A 20949-nucleotide genomic window follows, 5' to 3' on the forward strand; every position below is an offset into this window, starting at 1 on the left:
ATCAAAAGTTTCGTGTGTGTGTTTTGGCTGGCTTCCCAGCTAAAACACACTAGTCTCTTGCATCCTTTCGGTGGGGGGAACAGCCCCCCCTCAAACCACGACAATCAGTTATTGAAAAGACATAGTCTACACTAGGCATCTAATCCCATTTTTTAAACAGTAGAGAGGATTTCATCCCACTTGTTTTTTTGTTGTATACCTGAAAAGGAGCTAAATTGCCCTTTGGGCTTGAATTAAGTATATATGCGCACACACACACATATATAGCTGAAAAACAAGAAAGTCAGAAAACGCAAAGGAAGTCATGGAAGCAGATGAACTGTGGTATTTTACTCTGAAGTTCTGGCTTGCTCAGGATGGGGAAAAATCAAGCTTCCCTTTCTTCCTCCACAGATTTCTGTTCACCTTCTACAAATATAAGTAGGGTCTTCCACCCCCTTGAAACACTTTTTTACTTATTAAAACCTGAAGCTTTCTAGCCAAAAGTAATCACTCATGACTCTGAGTTTCCAAGAACACTAAGTCATTTTCTTTAGGCAAAGAATGAAAATGATCATCTACTTCCAAGTCTCACTTTTAAGGCATTTTAGGAAATGTAGTTCAATGGTTAGGAGATTGGGCTATAAGTAAAGGTATTTTGGTTCTGATGAATGTGTGACACAGAGCAAACAGCTTCCCTCTCCTCCTTCCATTTGCAATGCGCAAATAATAATAGAGGCATCTGTCTTATTATTCCACATTGCTATAACGTGAAAAACATTTCTAAGAGCCCTAGTTTATTATTTACAAAGTGTTAACGTGCTTACCTATAATCTAAGTAAACTCTTAAGAAACCTGCATATTTTCATGCATTTCTTTTATCTTACTCACAGCCTATTTAAGACTGGAGTGTGACACACTACCTAGGGTTCATTTCCAGAATCTTGCAAAAATACACTGATTTTTCTTTCCTTAAGTCTAGAGATGTGGTAGGTTTGAATAGCTTCTGGCTGCATTCTTTTAGATCTTTCTTTCTGGAGAAAAATCTAATTCTAAAGCAAGGCATAATTCAATTTTTTTATTTCAATTTACAGGCAGCTAATCCAAAAATAGCATGGTCAAAAAGGTGTTATAACTTCCAGAACATGTGAACAACAAGGAATGGAGCCCTGTAAAAGGACTTCATGCTGTTCTGCAGTGCAGGAGACTAAGCCTCAGGTCTGTTTTCTGGTGTACTCTCAGAAGGAGCAAGGGAGGGTCTGTGGTTGCACCAGAGGTATGGGAAGTCATTGTGTGTACTAGATTGAGGTGGGTATTTCTGCTGCCACTGTATGCCAGAGCATCCGCAGAGTAACTCCACTTTAGCTATTGATACTACTTCTGCTAGCTACCTGAAACCTTCTGGATTTTGAAGTTATCAACAACAAAGACTGAAAACGGTCTTTTGTTTCACATGCTGTTTGCTGAAGAAACAAGGTTCATTTCTAATAATTAAATGCAGGAACTATATTTTTATATGACATATGGCTTATTACACAAACATACAACTTTCACATAAGTATATAGTTTGGGAGATTTAGGAAATGTTAGATTTACACTTTCCAATATAACTAGATGATGTTCTTTTCTATATACAAGATCCCTTGCTGTCCTTCTCTCCACGAAACCTAATTAATTCTGGATATGAGATGTTGAATTAATTATTTGTATATCTCAAACACTAGTAGTATGACTCTTTTTTTTTTTACTGTTTTCCAGCCAAATGTCTGCTGGTGTAGATTTATTTAATTTTTTACAGGTTTTAATTCTCCACAGTTTGTAGCAACAATGCTACAGTAACTGAACCTTATAAACATTAATAAGTGCATGTTCACAACAGCTAACGAAGATATCAAGACTTTTCTAGAAGAACAAGTGCAAAATGTTTTTTCTAGATGAACAGAGCAAAAAACCCTCAGAATCTGCAAAATTTGGTTTTAACATGACCATCTCAGTGAGTTATGTCATCCCAAGGGGAGATGATTTCTCTAAATATTTGGCTTCTAAAAACTTGTTTCTATGTTCAACATTCTGCACAAATACATTTTCCTTATTTTTATGTTACTTCTGTGAGAAAGATGATTAAATATCACATTTCTTTACCACATTTGTTTCTTTATTGAAAGAACTTCAACACATTATCGAACTATCCTGTCTCAAAGCAACATGCATGATAGGTATCTTATGTATGAGCTCTCTTTCAATGGCAAAAATGAGGTGAACTAGTTTAAGATAATCCCATTTTTGAGACTGAGGTAAGCTGTATTATCTCATATTTGACATAAACTAAAAATATATAGAAAAACACCACAACTCACCTGATATACTGGAAGATAACTGTAAGTGCAAGTGCTGACATGCCCTAGAGAAGGTGGTAATGGCTGATCCAGAACTCAGGGCTGGGAAGAGCCCCAGGCTGAGGCTTAGTGCTTCAGATTCCACTGATCTGTTGCAAATAAAGCTGGACACTCTCAATTCCCTCAAAACCATTCAAAAGGCACAATACTTCCCCAAGGGCTCCAAAAATCTGAAAATGAAGATAAAGCTGGGCAGACATACTCAATGCAGAACACAAAATTAGTTGTCACATTAATATTTTAGCTTAAATAACTTATGTAGATTCACACAGCATTTCTGTAACACAGGGTTAGTCTGGATGACAGAAAACTCTTGGAAGACTCTACCTTCCAAATTCTGCAAGCTATGAGATAAAGCAGTTACAAAAAACCCCAAAACACAGTTTGCTACACAATTCTCACATGTTCGCATGCCCTGCAAGAAACACAAACAGAATGGAAGAGCATGTGAACATTCTGCTTAGCGTCTCTCAAAGAACGAATATGCACAACAGAGCAATGATGAGGAAAACAAACTAAATACGGGCATTTCTGTTGTTTTTTTTTTAACTTTTTGAACTTTTTTTGTAAAGTACGGGACTTCACTGCTATCACTGTAGCTCAGCTTTCTCATTTAACTTCTTAGTTTTTTATAACGTATACATTTACGAAGTGCTGCCTTCACTGCCTTTTCTCCACCTGCAATCATGTATCTGAGATGAAGGCTCACGGTCCATGCACAGTAGTATGAGCATGCTTTTATCAATGTAATAAAAAAGGAGGTTTGTGGCAGTGAATTTTATGATTACCAACACTTTTTATGCAGGTAATACAGCAGAGTAATTATATCCATCCTGAGCAAATTACTTCAGAGTGCTGGTATGGATGAGAAAGGGAACTTATGAGAACAGGTTGGGCTGGAGTTGTGTTTCATTTCCTGATAATATTAATATAATCAGGTCTATGAGAGACTAATTAAAATCAGTTCTTATTAAAATCAATGGATCCAGAGATAATTTGAAGATTTAGGTTAAAGAGGAAGGTATTTTTTAAAATGCATTATTTAGACTCTTCAACAAGCCAACGGAGAGAAAGTACATCCACACAGTGTTTTAGAGCCCTGACTTAGGTACTCTGAATTGTTTTCTGTAGACAAAGACCACTCCTCCTAGGCACCTGTAGTGGCAAAAACGAGGTATTTGCTGCTAGGCGATGAATGTGCTCAATATTTCCCCAAATGCCACACTAAGATTAATTCATATAAAGAAAAAAATTCTGATCAGTCGGGTAGGGGAATGGAGATATTTTTTTGTAGTTTCCAGCAAGTTTAGTGAGTTGGCAAAAGGCAACTTTTTGGATGTTTCATGAGGTTTTCAAGAAAGATTCAAAAAATCATTTCTGGGACCCTTGGGAGAATTCCCCCTACCAAATCCAAGTTCCTATTACACATTGCAGGAACCCTCAAGTTGCAAACTGTGGAAACCCTTCCATAAACTTGGAGAGATTTTTCTATGATGGAAAGTATTACGTAGGTATAAGTGTCAGGCCTGCAATAGAAATGCTTAAAGTAGGCCAGGCACCCTGAAACTAGCTAAATTGGCCAGTGAAACACTAATTCAGGTCCCTTCATGTATACATTTGATGTAGTCTTTACAATGGTTGAGTTACACTTTTTTTCTGCCTGATTTCATGCATATTCAGTATTACTTTTATCCTCATTATTCAATGTGTTCCTTTATTAATTTGCTTAACTCTATTCAAACCCTTAATTTTTCTTGACAAAATTATGAATTTTGCAGTTGGTTTTCTGTGCCACTTGTGGCTGTAGTACGTGAATACCTCATCACTGTGACTGATTTTTATTATTACCTTTCTGAGTTAAACTAAACCATTCATCACTGTTACATCACCTGGGAAACTCAAGGCTTGATTTTTTGAGTACCTAACCTTAAACAGCACTTTGCATACTCAGGCAAAACTCCTGATGACGCCACTTGCAATTCTGATGAAAATTAGATCCCAGGATTTTCTGTAAGACCTCAAGAAATACAGGATTAGTGAGCTTCTACTTTGAGCAATTTGCCTACCATCCCACAAAACTGCTGGTAGAGATGCTGAAGAAGAATATAATCCATTCCACTGTTTTAGTCAAAGAGCTGTTTGGTCATGAAACTCCTTCCACTCCTCTTGTAACCCAAATCACTGCACAGACCCCAGCACCTGGGAATGTCAGACAGTGGTTCTATGGATAAAAGCCTGTTTGGGCATACAACCCTTACACATTACAACAGTTGTCATTAAGGAAGCCAGAGGATTTAAAAATACAAGCACTGGAAGCCAAGTCTGAGAAAGGATCATTCTGGTGGTGTGTAATTCAACACAGACAGACCTACTTGTTCTACATATTTCTCCTGACTCCTCCACCATGCACACCAAGCATCCATTTCTGGATCAGACAGAAAAAAAACATAGGGGTTGGGATAGACTCATGATCTGACAAAGGAAGGCAGTCCTTACACCCTCGTGCATAAGAAACCAGCACTAGAGTATACTGCAGCACTTACTTTGCAATATACTTTCATAGACATTTTCTGATAGGAATAATTTTTATGATCTTGCAAATGACCAAAATCTTGTATTTCTCTGAACTGTTTGGCATTTTGGCCAAAATCCTTGGATTGCGCAGATATGCATCAAGGAAAATTTAATTTGAGGTGGCCACAGTTGCATTTATAGAAAGTATTGGTGATCTTAATGGTAGATAGTATTACCAGGCCTGCCAATAGTACATTTACAAAATAAATGAGACAAATAGAGGCAAGAGAGATTTCAGTTGCATAGCTTATTTTGGAATTCTGTATTTTATCAGTGAGAGCTGTGAATAAGTCATCTCAGTAAGTCCAGGTGGAGAACCTGGTATAAAAATGATTTTATATTAAAAAAACAAACCTGTTTTCTAGATCTCTTAATATATTCTTAGGGATATTTCTGGCTGACTATGTATTAAAGGCAGGTATCTTATTTCCATTAATCTAGCTAAAGTAGACTCCAAAGCAGAAAAAAAAAAATCAACCATCCCTGAGTATAAAATTATCCCTAAAATAGTCTAAAATAGAACTTCTGTTATTTCTAAAATTGTTAGCACTGTGAAGTTTAACAATATGCAGGTTCTTAGGGTCCAATACTGTTGTGCTCAGTGCTACTGGACATTATCAGGAGTCTCAAGCCCTTATCAGGGCTTAGAGATGTATTTCTTGTTCTTCAAAGATATACAGCATGAGATACTTACCATGTCAACAGGTGATGCAGATATAGAAAAATACAGCTATAACACAAATGGAAAAAAGATAATAATAACAGGCTTCTTCAGTGTAATTCTTTTATAAGGATGTACGCTCACACATTCTGCTAGCTGCTTCATTCTGTAAAGCCCAGCAGGCTCCAAGTGGTGATAGCATACCTGCACCGTGGATGAGAGAGTTCAGTTCTCAAAACACATCATAGCTCTGAACACATCCTGTGTTTCATTTCCTGACACAACTTCTTACCCTCACCTGCTGCTTTGCTTATTGCACTTTATTACATCTCTTCGACCTGCTGAGTGACCTTAGCCAAATCACTCAGCTTCACTGTTTTTCTAATTCTCCATTACAAGGCAGAGGTTAAAATACCTGCTTCCTTCAGCAAGCATTTTGAGCTCTATGCTGCCTTTTTTTTAAAGTTCTGTAGGTGCTACTCAAGCTTTGTAAGAGCTATGCAGTATTTTTTGTGCTACAATTTTGGTGTCAATAAGAGAGATAGCTCTCTCCTTTCTTTTGAATGAGCACTAGATTCCCTTAAGCACATATCCCCCAGGCCTCCACCGTCCAGTGGGCAGCCTATTTTTGATTTAGATCTGCAATCAGTTTCGGTAATACTATCATAAAAGACTATCTAAAGAAAAGTATTGATTTTCCTTCAGAAAGTTATTTCTGAATTCTCACTCTATGAATAGTGGTGACTACCATAAAAGGACAAACTTGGTTGCCAAGTTGAGATTTGGAGAGCGTGACAGCCCCAAGCAATGACTCTCAACTAAGTATTTTTCTTCTATGTGGGAAAACTAGTTTTGATCGTATAAAAAGTAGAATCTTCATACTGGTAGTGTAACTGAAGCATTCTTCCTGGGTCAAGGTTATTTCACCCTGTCTGCAGGACATCCACTGGAATGACACAATCCAGCCCTTAAAGATGTGTGTTCTGTTTAAATTTAATTAAATTATAAAAATGACTGCAGATCGAATTTTATATTTTTTTCTCATTCCTCGATGTCAGCATGGATTTTTAGTGAATGAAACCTTAGTAAGATCAGCAGGATTGAATTCTCCATCAAAAAGCTACTTTGCTTAACTGGAATCCAACATAATAAAGCATTCCTGACAATTCTTTGTATCTTTACATTTTGGATTCTAACAGAGATATTAAAAAGGTACATAATGTTCAAAATACGATACAGAATAAGAAAAAGAATGGTATAAATTTTAAATATTTTAAAAATACTAAGCTGAATTCTTATATTATCTGAGAATAGCAGCATTTCTTTTGAATGCGTGTCCTTGATTATCTTTTCAGTCAAAGTAGTTATATGAAAAATTATGTTCTTCTGGGGAGAAAAAAAAGGAAAGAAAAAGAAAGAAGCTGCATGGCAAGACCTTTCCACTGAATTTTGACAGTGGTTGTACGGGATTGTTATACAGTTCATGAAGAAATATAATGAATTATTAGCTGAGCAATAAATATGGAGTCATAGGTGAATATAGCAAATCATGATACAAACTATCTGCACATTCTGTTCTGTTTACTGTGCTGAGGTAAAGAAAAAAAACCCAACCCACCTAGAATGCTAAGAAGAATAAATGAGCACCTCAGCAGTTTAGACCTCTGACTTGTTAGTGGTAACACAGTGTGAAGGTCTTGTAATGCAAGGGCATATAACAAAGGTTTTCACTGTTTTCAGGTGAGTGAGCCATCTATCATCAGCTAATGCATCCAGCATCGCAAGAACAGTGCCAGACATGACAGAATCAGTTACTCTCACACATTGTAACACCGTATAATAAGAAACAACACTTCAATTAGATCAATAGCATACAGCAGCAACACAAAGAAATAAGGAACATTGTTTTCAGAATTAATGCCACTCTTATCAAGGCACTCAAGCATTTCCACTTTCCTACTCGTACACAAAAATATTGCTAAAAGATACCAGAAAGTTCTGATCTTTTCTATACAGCACTTTGAAAAATTCTTTAGGGAATACACAGGATTTACGAAATCAACTACACAGCCTTTTCTTTATTTTTTTTTCCCTTTTAATATGTGAAAGATGACCTATACCATTACAGCACGGGTGTGACCTTCCTCCAATAAACCCTACTTCTTATTTACAGATTTGAAACATGAAACCCTGAAACTGCTTTCTCAATAAATCTTGCTATTCTCTGGTAAAGCATCCTAGATTTCAAAATTAATTCAATTATTTTAGGAAAGGAGGCATTTATGTCTCTCAATAAGTAGTAACACAGCCCTTTATTAGGATTTATAGAAGGAAAACAAACCTTTTAAAAAGTGACACTTTTTAGCAGAATTTTGGAAATCTGCATTTTTTTATGCTTATGTTGACAGAGATTGCTTCTGTTTGAGTCTGAAAACTTTGTTCCAGATATGCACGGTTTAGAGATGTATTTCAATAATTTTAAAATGTTCTGCTGAATCATAATATAAATTAGTCAACCAGAGACGGTGAAGGGACATAAAATCTTTCCTGTACTTGTAAGCACAGTTCATCTTTAGATTCTACTGTTTCAGAAAATAAATACTGTATACAGCATGTCTTCACTAAGAGGTATCAGCATGTTTCATGAGCAAAGCTGATAATTTGTCTAATAACTATGCAGATCAGCAAATCTTTCAGTGGGAATAGTTTTCCTTAATGTCTCCAAATGAATGTTAGCATGTAACCTACAGGACCAGAAAGAAAAGCAACTGAAGAAAAAGGAAAGGCTTAATGATTTCAAAGGTTTCAGTCAGGTCCCAATGAGCTATAGTAATGACTAGGAAAATGTAAATAGCTAACAACAGAGTGTAAGACAGTGAGCATCTCTGAAGCCGTAATTGGGCAGAGAAAGTTACCTGTGTGCCCTTCCTGTCTCTATAGACCAATTCCGTAACATAGATAACATGTGATACTTCTTTTGATAAGTGTTGGGTTCTAATAATTGATGAAAGTCATAGAGTGCATCTAACTATTTAATGGAGACCACAAACTTCAGGAGACGTTAAACTCGTTTTCCTGTTTAGCATTCAAATAGTTTTCATCCCACTCACCCTCCCTTCTGTCGTGATTTTACTTATTAATTAGGGTTCTTTTTATACTTTGGTTAATATGTTGACAACAAATAGTAACAAATATGATCTTAATTCTTTTAACATATTTTTAATCACAGCCAGCCTTTTCGATTTTTGTAAGCTAAAATTATTGGGTTTTTTGGTAATAAACTTCGTTAATATCATAGTAATTTTTTTTTTAATTCTTACCTTGATAAAATGTATCTACAAATGCACTCTGTCCCCCCTGAACCTATTTTATGATTCTGACTGTATGAACATTTCCCCCAAACTACTTCATCTTCTTGCAGTCTTGAACCATTTACATAAGTTCTACAGCATTATTAAACAATTCAGGTAATAATTACTGGGAAAAAAAATACTATCTTCTTTAATATCTTTGCTAGAAAGTTGTTAGTAAATAGACCCTGCAGGGAGATCAGAATTTTGTTTAGATTTGGCATTTGTTTCACAATATTACAGGAAAACAAATTTTCTGTCATAATATGTAGCTGATTAGGAAATTCAGGTAGAGTTTCTCAGTTATCTTTTCATTTTAGATGGTATTTTTCAATAAAAGAAAGTAAATGTACCAGTAAACTTTCCAGAGTAAGAGGTATCTCTAAGTAGGTTATATGGAGAACACTGATATCCAGTGATGTCCTGATTTAATATTTATAAAATTTGACTTGCTTCTGTAAGTTAATACAATACAATACGGGTAACTTTCTAGGACTTCCCTTTCTTAGTGGATCACATTCTTCTTTCAGATGCTAACAAAGACTTCTTCTCTCTGATGTTTAGTTTATTCTATGACTCTCCTTCGCCACCATTTATAATTTTGTAACTGCATTATTTGACTCTCACAAAACTTTTTATTTCTTAGAAAGACAGTACACAACTCAACAGCCCTACTGTTAAACACGAAGGAAATATGTCAGGAATGTAGACCAAACTGGTTTTTATTTGCCCACAATACATTGCTTACCTTTCTTGATTATAACTATTTCATGATATTTCATGAGGCCTACCATAAATCCTTATTGTCATAATAAAAAGTTAAGCCTTTTAACTGATGCAGTCATAGATGATCATTATTCTGATTGCAATGGCAATTGGTTGCTGTATTAAATTCCAGTAACTCGTCTCAGTCCTCAGTCCCAGCTGTGGTCTGGCAGCTTCCTAGCAATACGGAGACACAGACTCTTCCAGCCTGCCATGGTTAGTGACCAGGTCTTCAGAGCTACCACAGACACAGCATTCTGATTTACATGCACTCACTCACTTTCACTAACATTGTTTTTACGTGGATTAGAAGTCAGTACATGTTCAAGTATAACGGAGTAATTATTTTGGGATTTATAGTCAGGAGTATCTCCTAGCTTTACAGCTATAGCTCCGTTATTCTGAATGGAAGTTGAGGACCTCACCAAGCTAGAAAAATATTGTCAATATTCTTTGAGGTGAGGTCAGGTACTACTGCAGTAGTGCAATTTTTCCTCATCTGTTACTTTGCCAGGGGCTTGTCGCTGGTGGTGCAGCTCTGTGGGTTCTGCTCCAGCAGGTGACAATGACCTCAGCCTCTTGGTGCTTTCTTCCTACTCTGTTTCTAGCTGGACTTGAAAATTGCTCCTTCCTCAGACTAAATTTCCAGCAAGTGAAGCTGTGTCAGTTTGAAATATGAAGCCACAGATTCTATCACTGTGCCATCCACTCCACTGCCCAATCACCATTTCAACAACACAGCCTGTCAAATGTTGCATAACCCACCTTCAGAAATCATCAGTTTCAGAACTGCCTCATTGATTCTATTCATAACAAATACTTTTGGAATGTGCATTGTTTGCATTTATAATGCAATAGCCTACTTATTTAGGGTAAAAAGGGTTTTCACCCATGAGTGCCTATATTATCTATCATGAAAACAGAGAATTTTTCACAAGTAGACAGCTCCATTTTAAAAAGAAAACAATGAAAAGAGTATTTAGCTCGATGCTGCAGAGGTACAATTAAGAATATTTTTGTACAATTCCGTAGAATAATATATTTTGATATTTTAAGTACTGAAAATTATAGTGCACTACTTTCTTTTAAAGATCAAACTGTTCTATAGATGAAGTCAACCTTAACCTCAAAAAAATGCTTAGAAATCTTTAAACAAAAATTTTGCTTTTTCAACTCTGCTTCTCTTTTTCAGCATTTTTTACTGAACTTTGAGAAAATAATATTAAAGGATGCTGCTCTGCTATATTATTTATTGGAGTTCATCCTCACGGAGATAACACTAGTTACTCTCACATAAAAATCTGATGTAGAACTGAGAAATTCGTTGAATGTACCTTGCCCTGGATCTCATATCAGTTATGACTTGCTCAGTTTTGCATAATTAAACATTTCAGTAAGGCATATGTACATTTCCTGAAATACGTATATAGTAAAATCTGTAATGTATAATAATCTACAATTACAGTTTTACCAGTATAAAACTGTGTTTATAGAATGGAGCGTTTTTTTCTTGTCTATATAAATATAGGATAGTATATGGATAGTATATGGATAGCAAATGGTATTATACACATTTCTATACATTTGTATATATTTGTATTATACACATTTGTGTAACTATATGCAAGGTGAGTAGATGGAAGCATTTGACTACAGTGGTACCCTCATATTGATGACTGTAAACATGCAAACAAATCTCAATGCCGTGTTATATCACTTCAGCTGGTAGAGTGGTTGTGGCATGTAAATCAAACAAATTTATAAAGGTCTTGGAGAGGAAAATTAAGCCCTTTGTATCCTGTTACACAAGACAACTCAACTCATGGTTTGTAAGCAACCATTGAATACACTGATAGCTGGAAAACGTTACATCAGCCATACCACAATCATCAAAACCTACCAAGAAAAAGAATAAATAACAAACTTCCCTTCTCTTTACAGATACTTTTATCATAGGAAGAAATGATAAATATTTTGAGAAGCAAAGTTAGGCAGTATTGTATTTTTCTGTCATGTGACAAGTTTGCTTCCAAAATGTAGGCATGCTTTTAACACACACTAGCTCTTGTTTTTAGCAGGAGCAGTTATAATGTATATCATCTTAATATTACCATTAAAAGGCTAGACAACAAGACTTCTTTTATTCAAATGAAGGGTATCATACTATACACAAGCAAATGTTTTGATTGCCATTATGCCATAATTACTATGCTGCTATGCAGAGAAACATTGCTGAAAATATTTTAAAACTGCAGCTGAATAAGTTTCTGAGTGTTAGTAAAAGCTAATGCACAGATTAAATAGGAAACAGAAAAAACCCCTGAGACGCGGCAGAGCTTACCTGACCACTTCTCAGATCTGCTGCTTAGCTGTCCAGTGCCTGTGAGTCCCTGAAATAGCGAGATAGAATAAACTCAACGTGACCATCATGTAGCCCGTGACATTCACTTTAGCACTTCAAACGACAAAACATACACGTCATGAACTATTCAAAAAGAGTTAGCATGCAACTCCAGCTGCAAGAGATTTTGTTCATAAACTGAACGGTAATAGGCCTGTACTTGATTCTCATCAAAAAAGTAAACCAATCACATTGACAAAAAGCCACTGTAAACAAAAAGACTGTATTTAAAGGATTAACAGTTTTGGCATCCCTACCATCAAGTCTTCCGTTTTTTGTTTTTTTTTTTTCTTTTTCTTCAAAATTTAGGTTATATATTTGTTGTTAGCAAGAGTTGCATTACTATTATTGTTAATTTTAGTTCTGTTTATTACCTTGAGGGTTATATATTGTAGAATAATTTTGTTGTCACTAGTTAATGTTAATTAGTTGTTTTAATAGCCTATATACCTATTTGTTATCTTTTGGTAGGTTTACTTTTTTAACTATCAGTAACTTAATAACTAAGAATATTTAACATTACTGTTGCATACTCAAAATTACAGAGTTACTATTAGTGTTACCTGTTTAACGTTTAGTCATCCTTTGAGTCCTGCGACATATTTCCTTAATAATCATCAGCCATCAAGTCTGATAGTCTCAAAAGAAATATCAGCCCTCTAAACTGCCTTCAAGGGCGATGATATTTAGCACTGAAAATTACAAATAAAGTTTTTGAAGTTGAGTACCAACAACTGGGCAGTGACACTGATAATTTGTTTATCAAGACAAATTGTTGTATACTACGAGAAATGCAGTCAACGCACTCTTCTGAGTGAAAACAAATAGGTGAATCTATGCAATGCTTACATGTTGAATGGGATATTTAATGTGCGGGGAAACTCAAAGGTTGAAGAACTAGCATTTAGACAGTCTAACAGTGGTAAGTGGTAATCTTACCTCTTTAAACTCCATTACATTCTCACGAGAGACATGCTAATACAAACAAGTCAATCAGAGTTTGTGTTTAGCAAGATCAAGCTTAGAGGATAGTTTAAAATCCATTTATTGTTCTAAAGCATTTTTTTTCCATTAACATGTTATACATTAGTGGATACTAACCATGATTCATGTAACAGTTTAGTTTGTTAACTTTTAAATTATTTAACAACCAGAAGTTATTAATACAACTTTTAAAGTATTACACAAAAAATCTTAAAACAGGCTTGGGTTCATTTTTTGTAATTTTTATATAAAAAACATTTTAGGCGTCTCTTGAAAAAGAAATAAAGCAGGCATTTAAAGCTAGAAAACAAGTAATTCCAAATTTAGTTTGTTACAAAAGGTTTCAGCTTTATTGACAAATTATGGCAAACATATTTGACAAAATTATGGTTTCCTATTTAGAGAAGCTTACACATGGAACTTTATGTGATTTGTTTTTTAACAAATACAGGTTAAAACACTGAACAAATTCAGTTAGCTACATACATACCGTAGCTGCTTGTTTTCAACCCCATTAAAACAGCATTTAAAATTAAATTTACAAACTTAATATCGAACATCTTAATCTAAACTAACATATATTAAAAAAGACAGGTTAAAACATTTTATCTACAGCTTGATTATTGTCGGATTCAAAAAAAAAAAAGAGAAAAAGAAATAATCATATTACAGTCTTTCAGCAACCCTAAACAAAAACTCAGCCTTAGCTAGTATGTAGAGAGACTCAAGATCTGTAACAGTGTCATGCTTTCTAAGTTACACACAGCAATGAATACAACTAACAGAACATCATCTTTGAATGGTTTATAGACAATGATTCCCAAAGGTTATTTGTCTCTGGTTTTTTAAGTCCGTGTTATAAAATAAGACTAATGCCAATGTCACTCCAATGTTATAGGAAATACAAGTAGTATACATAGGATAATAACGAGCAGTAATCCCTAGGATAGAAAAGAAATGGACTATTACTTGTCTTGTTGCTGTTTATGTGGAGACCACAGGCTATTTATTGTCTTTGAGATGAGGTCACAGATGAGGAGGACCTTCAATATCTACCATAGGGGTGCTCCCTGTAACCCCCTCTGGCTGACCTTAGAGGTGGTGCCTTTAGGCTGGAACGGGTTGTGGCCCATTCTTCTTGTGCTAAAAACAGAAGAGAAAAACATGTTTTGTAAATATCTAAACTTGAAAGAACAAAGTGATGCCACAGGTAATGGCTGTCAAAATTCTTGAGGATTTTGGCTGAAAACTTATAAAAATGAGGATGACATTATGATCCATTTCTTTATCCTCCCACAAAAACTTACGGAAAGCTAATCTACTTCTTTACACAGGCAACCTGTCTATCCCAGGATGAAAAAGTACTTACTCCTTCACTTTCAGCAGAGAACATATGCCTACTGTAGTACTGTACAGTATGGTCAGCCCTCGAAAAATCCCTGCACTAGTCTGCCAGCCCATAAGTTATTTGATATTTTGAGTTTCTAGCATTTAAAGCACCAATGTAAATAAAAATTCATTTAATCCAGTTGGTATGTTAATAAGGTGACAATTGGAATTAGGAAAAGATGATTGACATGCTTTTCTTTTTTTGAGAAATAATTTTTTTTTCATTTTCTTTTTCCCCAAAGACAAGGTACCTCTGGAAGTTGAGCCTTCCAAAAGAGCAAACAGGAAGCTACCTACAGTTGTGGTCTAGCAGTTGAACCCGAAACGTGAACAGTCTCCTAAATCAGCTAGTGAATTGTCAGATGATTTCTGATTTCATTTTCCACTGACTTGCTGATCATACACACAGTGATAAAAACGGAAATGGAGAAATTATAGTAAATGATCTACCTTATATCACATCATAGTGCAACATTACCTCTGTTACAACAGTCATAGAATACATTCGACATACACAGGCTCACCAGGAAGTTTCAAAATCTCTAGATTCCCCCTAGAAGTTATAAGACATTCCGTCTATGTCTTTCTAATGAAATACAGAGGCTGTTCAGGAATCAAGTGTTAGTTATTTTCCATATTGTTTTATTTTAATGAAGATCAACGTGTTTGTGTTAGAGGTATGCATAGAGTAGTAATGTTTGTGAAACATAAAAGTAAGGATCAAGCCTTCTAATGCTTGGAAAAAAATACTTTTTATGGTGCATAAAAGATGGAGATTGAAAAGCGAGGAGTTTAAAATATTGAAGGTGACTTGAAGCCAGTAGGAAAGGGAAAGGAATATTCAAATCGATGATGAAACAGTATACTTGCTGTTGCTATCAAAACAAAGCTAATTGATTGTTATATTAAAATAGATCCTTTTTCCTAAGTCTAAAGTGGGACTATTTTGTTTCATTTTTAAATAGGTAACACAAAAATAAGATGAACTATCCAGTCTTGAACTTCTGCTGAAGATTTGAAACACTTGACGTCCTTGCCCCATAAAGTTAAAAATCCAGTTGTATCTATTTATTAAGACATACATAATTTTTATGCCTTGATCAATACAAAATTCTTTAAGCACCTCTTGAAGAAATTAACATTGCAGAACATATTTTCCTTGCTCAGGTCTTGTTTCAGACTTTTGCTACCCTATTCAGCCACCAAGTACTGAAATGAGAACTCATGACTCAGCATGGTCAATAAAATTCATCTATACGCAATGCGAAACTTGCTGAACTCCCATGTATAAGGGGATAATCTGTGAGCAAATGTGAGACATATTACCTACGGTGAGCAGGGGTAAAAATATTAATTGCTCACAGTCAAGAAGAACAAAATTTTACTACACTTTTCGCCCTTCCATTTGTGATGCAGGTTTCAGTTTTGGTTTAATGTAGTCAACCATTAGTAAAGTACTGTCTATTCTTCTAGTGTAAATGAAGTATATTGTATCTACTGACGTCCTTATTGTCCAAACTTAATTTTAAAATTATGTTAATTGACGTTAAGAAAGAATTATTCCTTCTGGAAATTCGCCTTTGAAGTTTAAAAATTCCCACTGTCTATTTTAAATTTTTTTTATAACATTTAAAGACTTCTAAGACTTTAAAAATTCTCACTGAATAAATGAAATCATATATGCACTTTCATTTAGTAGGAAAAAAAACACAAGAACCCCCCTAGAAAATCAGAATCCCTGTCATTTTTTTACCTGACTAATTGGAGTATCTAATGTTGTTACAGATCTACAGCCGCAAAAAAAGGTCTATATTCCAAAGACTCCAGGAGTGAGCAGAGATGACAGCAAAAGAGTTTGAACTGAAGCATTTGAGTTAATAAACCTGTTGTTTTTAAATGTGTAACATTTTATGGCTGGTAGCTTGTTTTTGCTAATCACTGCTGACTTTTGTGGCCAGTGAGAAAATACTTAGCTGACTCTAGACTAAAATACTGAATGCTCTAAAATAGGTACCAGAGATTCCTTTTGTCAAAAGATAATGATCTATAAAAAAAGAAAAATAAAAATACAAAAACATAAAAAGCCTGTTGAAATTCAGAATGCTATTTTTTCTTTGCAATGTGCCTTCTCTGCAACTACATTTCATTATGTTGTTGCCTTGGAGTGTGAGGGGAAAGCTTGGGGAGGGTGAATATAAGCTGCAGAGCTCAAGTGAGGCTCAGGCTAGCACGTATTAGGAGTGGACATCTCTGGAGAAGATTTGGTAGCAGCTGATCTTCCTATGGATCAAGAAACACTCCTGTTGTGATTTTTTTTGTCTACTTCATTTATCTTCTCTTTCTTTATGCTGCTCTGGATGTTCTCTTGTGGAACATCAAGAGTTTTATGGTCACACAAAACCAGACTTTACTGTGGAAAGCTATTGCCTAGAGGGTAGAAGAAGTGGCAGCCAATATGATACAGTCCTAAATCCTCAGGTCTCTCATTTCCTACAGGGAATCAGTTTCCATACAGTGAATTTAAAAATCCTGCCTCTGCAGTATGTTTCATTACACCCTTTAAAAACGGCACTTTGCTGTAAATGTGCAGCAGCTTCAATTACCCTTTCCTGAAGTGTCACTGCATTTGCAGAGAGGCCTTGGGGAGAAGTAAGATTTAGATAAAAAAGGAGAAGCTTTATTTATATAAATGAAAATGACAGAAGTAGTAAAAATACTCACTAGATGTACACCACAAAAACAAGCCAATTTCTTGTTCCCTTCAAGGCCCCTCCCCCATCTCCAAACTGAACCACCTTCATATAAAGGTGAAGCGTACAGTCTTTTTGGAAGTACTCATAGAGTAAAAAAATTGCTTTATATTACCCATTGGAAGAAGCTGTTTTTCTTTGACTAGCAGTGTTCTTAAAGTAAATCGCTGCTGTGGCTGTACTAGCTTCTGATGCAGAACAAGAACAGAAATCTAACTTGTGGTACAAGTTTCTTATGCTCTTTTTTTTCCAGTAAGATGGTTCACCTATTCACTTGATGACACACTTTTGACATGGAAGAATGATGGTCATGGCTTATTTATATCTATTTGGTAATACCATCATCATACTATGAAAGGATGGTTGACAGCTAACAGCTCATGATAATATTGCATGACAGACCCTACTGCATTAACAGGTGAATCCATAGCCAAAACAGAGATGAAAGTTTTGGGATTACAGCCTTCAACTGGGAAAACACTGACTGCTACCAACCACACAGCAGTGTGGTCATGTATTTATTGAGGGGAAAGCAAGATGACATGGAGCAACACTATAAAGACTCTCTGAACCACATGGTGACAATAAATTACAAGACGCAGACACATCAAAAAAGAAATCAGATTATTAGTGGTTTTCCTACAAACATTTTAAATGAAGAACAATATATTTGAATGCTAGTAATTAAAGGTTCCTCGATGTGCAAAGTTGCTCTTTCATATCTCAGATCCAGTACTCCAAGGTAACTTTTTTTTTTCAGCATCAAGGGAGGCTTCCGAGAATGGAAAGCTCTATATTCAGGAATAATCTCCAAGAATTGAAGCCATATAGACTACCTCCGTAATCACACAGAGATTTGGGTAGCTTGTTGGGTAGCAGAATGGTCGAAAGGCCCTTCAGCCTTTTTAATTCCCAGGCTGAGTATCATTGTGTTTCAGACCATATGAGACCAGTGGAGTCTGGTCTTTCTCTGAGAGACTGTGCCAAATCTTAATAAAGTGACGTGTTGATGAAGTGGAAACTGAGAGGAATTTTCAGGTAAAAAGCAGGTAAGAGACATAGCTTTGGAGAGAGAAGGATAACTGAGAGAACTACTAGTGACTCTGTGAATCAGTGTGCCCAAGAGCTGAAGGGATATGCAGGGCGGTCATCGTGTTTTAATGCTGATTCCTTTTTCTCCTTCTAACTTGTGCAAAGAAACACTATGGAGTCCCACCTCCCTGCTCCCCCAGTGGCATCCAGTTTGCTGTCCAGTCCTTCTGCTCTAGTGGACTCCTTTCACCCCCTGCCTCCAGCGCTGTCAGATGTCAAAGACTATGACCGAAAAGAAATCTACACAGGCAGCTACTGAGGGCTGAGGGTACAGTTTTTCCAAGGATTTGGTGTTATTGCCAACTTGCAACACCTTTCAGATGTTGCCATTCTTAACTAAGAAGTAATATTTTATGCTTTGCTTTCAGAAACTAAAAGTGTAATTTACAGCATCGTGATGGAAACATAAAGAGTTTATAGCTGAGGAATCCGAGTGTGCTTGAGCATGAGGATTGCTTTGGGTGTGCTAACATGCAGCAAATTTTTCGGTGGCTGCTTTGACAAGAAATGTGAAGTCTTGTGCACAGCCCTTCTAATTCTACTGGATACCTATTCCAATTTGCTGTATATTCCCTCTGAATCAATATTTGAAACTCACCTTTAGGATACATAAACTAATTGCTATTACCATAGGCAATCAGCACCCCTGGAGTATGATTGATTGAAATTATCTATTAGTATTTTGCACTGCTTTTTAAAATTCAGATTGACTCTTAGTTGCTGTGTTCAATGAATTACATAAATACTTCCAGTATCTATAACAGATATTACTGATATATTAGCTGAGACTATCTTTAACAATTGTGGTTTGATCAATTGCTAGTAGACTCAGTAGCTCTGACCAACTGTTCAAATACAGACTTTAAGTTAGATTTTTTCTTACTGGAGAGTCAGAAGGAAAAAAGGACATAGTATTCTTAACCTATGAAATTCTTTTGAATGTGGGGATCATTAAATGGTATCATTTATAACACAGAGAGATACATATGAAGTTGTTTCTGTCTTACTATTTTACCTATGTAGTATTGAAAGCACAGAAAATTTCCTAGTGGTCCATCTACCCCAGAATTCTACCCCAAAGACTGGGTATCATCACATGTTTAAATGTCTTCCAGTACAAGAGTCAAGAAAAGCACATATCAAAGCACTATTCTGGTACTCTTCACTCAGCATTCTGCAACCTTGTCATGGAATTTTCCATCACTGAGTAAAACTCACAAATGCAAAGAGGGCAACAATACAAATAATTAAAAGGCAGATCATATTAAAGCATAGATGCTTTAAAATTAAGAAAAACCAACCAAACACCACAGATGTGATTTGCACATGAATATGCTATCTGTAAATAATTTTACATTTATATTAATTGCTTATCCTGTGTAATAAATGATCACTTTTTCTTCCTGGTAACTTATTTAACATCTGAATAATGCCCACAATTTTTGGGCACAAAGTTATTCATCTCTGGTCAATTATTTTGGGACAGGTGGCCAGGAAGAGATAAAAAGAGCTATTCTGTTTAGACAGTTAAGATGTGTATAACAGGAATTATGTGATTTGCCATTTAGCTTTCAGTGCTATTAGAAACAAAGGAGTTGCTTTTCATTCAGAAAAAAGTATTCTTTGCTATGAGGAAATATAATATAATGACCTTCTTTGTAAGGTCAGTATACTGCATATGTTTGGAGAGAGCACACCGCACTAGAGATGGGGCTTAAGTGGAACTCAGGAATTGCGATTACCAACTCTACTCCTTGTTTCCTCAGTGACCTTGGATAATTGTTCAATATTTTGTGGTACGGCTTCCTCACTGGTAGAATGAGACAGGAATACCTACCTCCCTGGGGTGTTCTGAGACATAATTAATTGATCAGTGAGAGAAAAGTGCTATAGATGTGGTGAGCACAAGACCCAATAGAAACCAGACATTTGACTTTAAAATGAGAACACTGAAAATTAGAATTATTTTCTTTGGATAATTCAGTTTGTGCTGTCTTTCTAATAAGGCTCCAAAATTCTCCTGCCAAGACGGGTGGAGATAAAGTGCCAAGCAACAGCTGGAAACTTTGCTCTATACAAGCTAATGACTTAAGTCCAACTAACATTGACAAAGCAAGATTTCACCCCATAAATCCACACAGAAAAGACAGTTGCACTTTTCTTGTGTCATAATTGGACAAGCATATATTCTTTTAGACAAAAGTTCAAGAACAGGAATTGTCTTTTTTGGTTTTTTAAGGCAAGTGTCTGCTTATTTTTTCACTCTTCTGCTCTCTTTTTGCTTACCTGCAAAGCCTTCAACATACACAGGATTTTCTGCCTTGATATTCTTTTATAATTTTATAATTTTTTATAATTTTGTGAGAAGAATAACTGAAGTGGCTATCTTTCAAATCACAAATGGTACCTTTCTTATTTGAAATGTGGAATCTTGTCAGAAAACAAAAAATGGTTTCAAAACACAGGTTCAAAACCACTATGCTTACTTATTCCATGCTAAATACCACTTATTTTACCAAACCCACAGCATATGCAACATATACGGCTTAAAAACAAATCGCTAGGAAAAATTTTCTGGTTTAATAGTTTATTTTCTGAACTTAGCAGT

At 35.6% G+C, this 20949-nt stretch overlaps 1 long non-coding RNA gene across 1 annotated transcript in view; it reads right to left on the reverse strand.

The window, feature by feature from the left end:
* Window positions 1–13153: 13153 nt before the first annotated feature.
* The window catches only part of LOC104496898, a 35467-nt gene continuing 27671 nt past the window's right edge, over window positions 13154–20949 (reverse strand). Inside the window, exon 2 of the long non-coding RNA XR_727821.1 lies at window positions 13154–14215. This is a non-coding gene — a long non-coding RNA (uncharacterized LOC104496898). The remainder of the gene's footprint in view (window positions 14216–20949) is intronic.

Source organism: Buceros rhinoceros, unplaced genomic scaffold (genome assembly GCF_000710305.1).
Source record: "Buceros rhinoceros silvestris isolate BGI_N320 unplaced genomic scaffold, ASM71030v1 scaffold3040, whole genome shotgun sequence".
NCBI lineage: Eukaryota > Metazoa > Chordata > Aves > Bucerotiformes > Bucerotidae > Buceros > Buceros rhinoceros.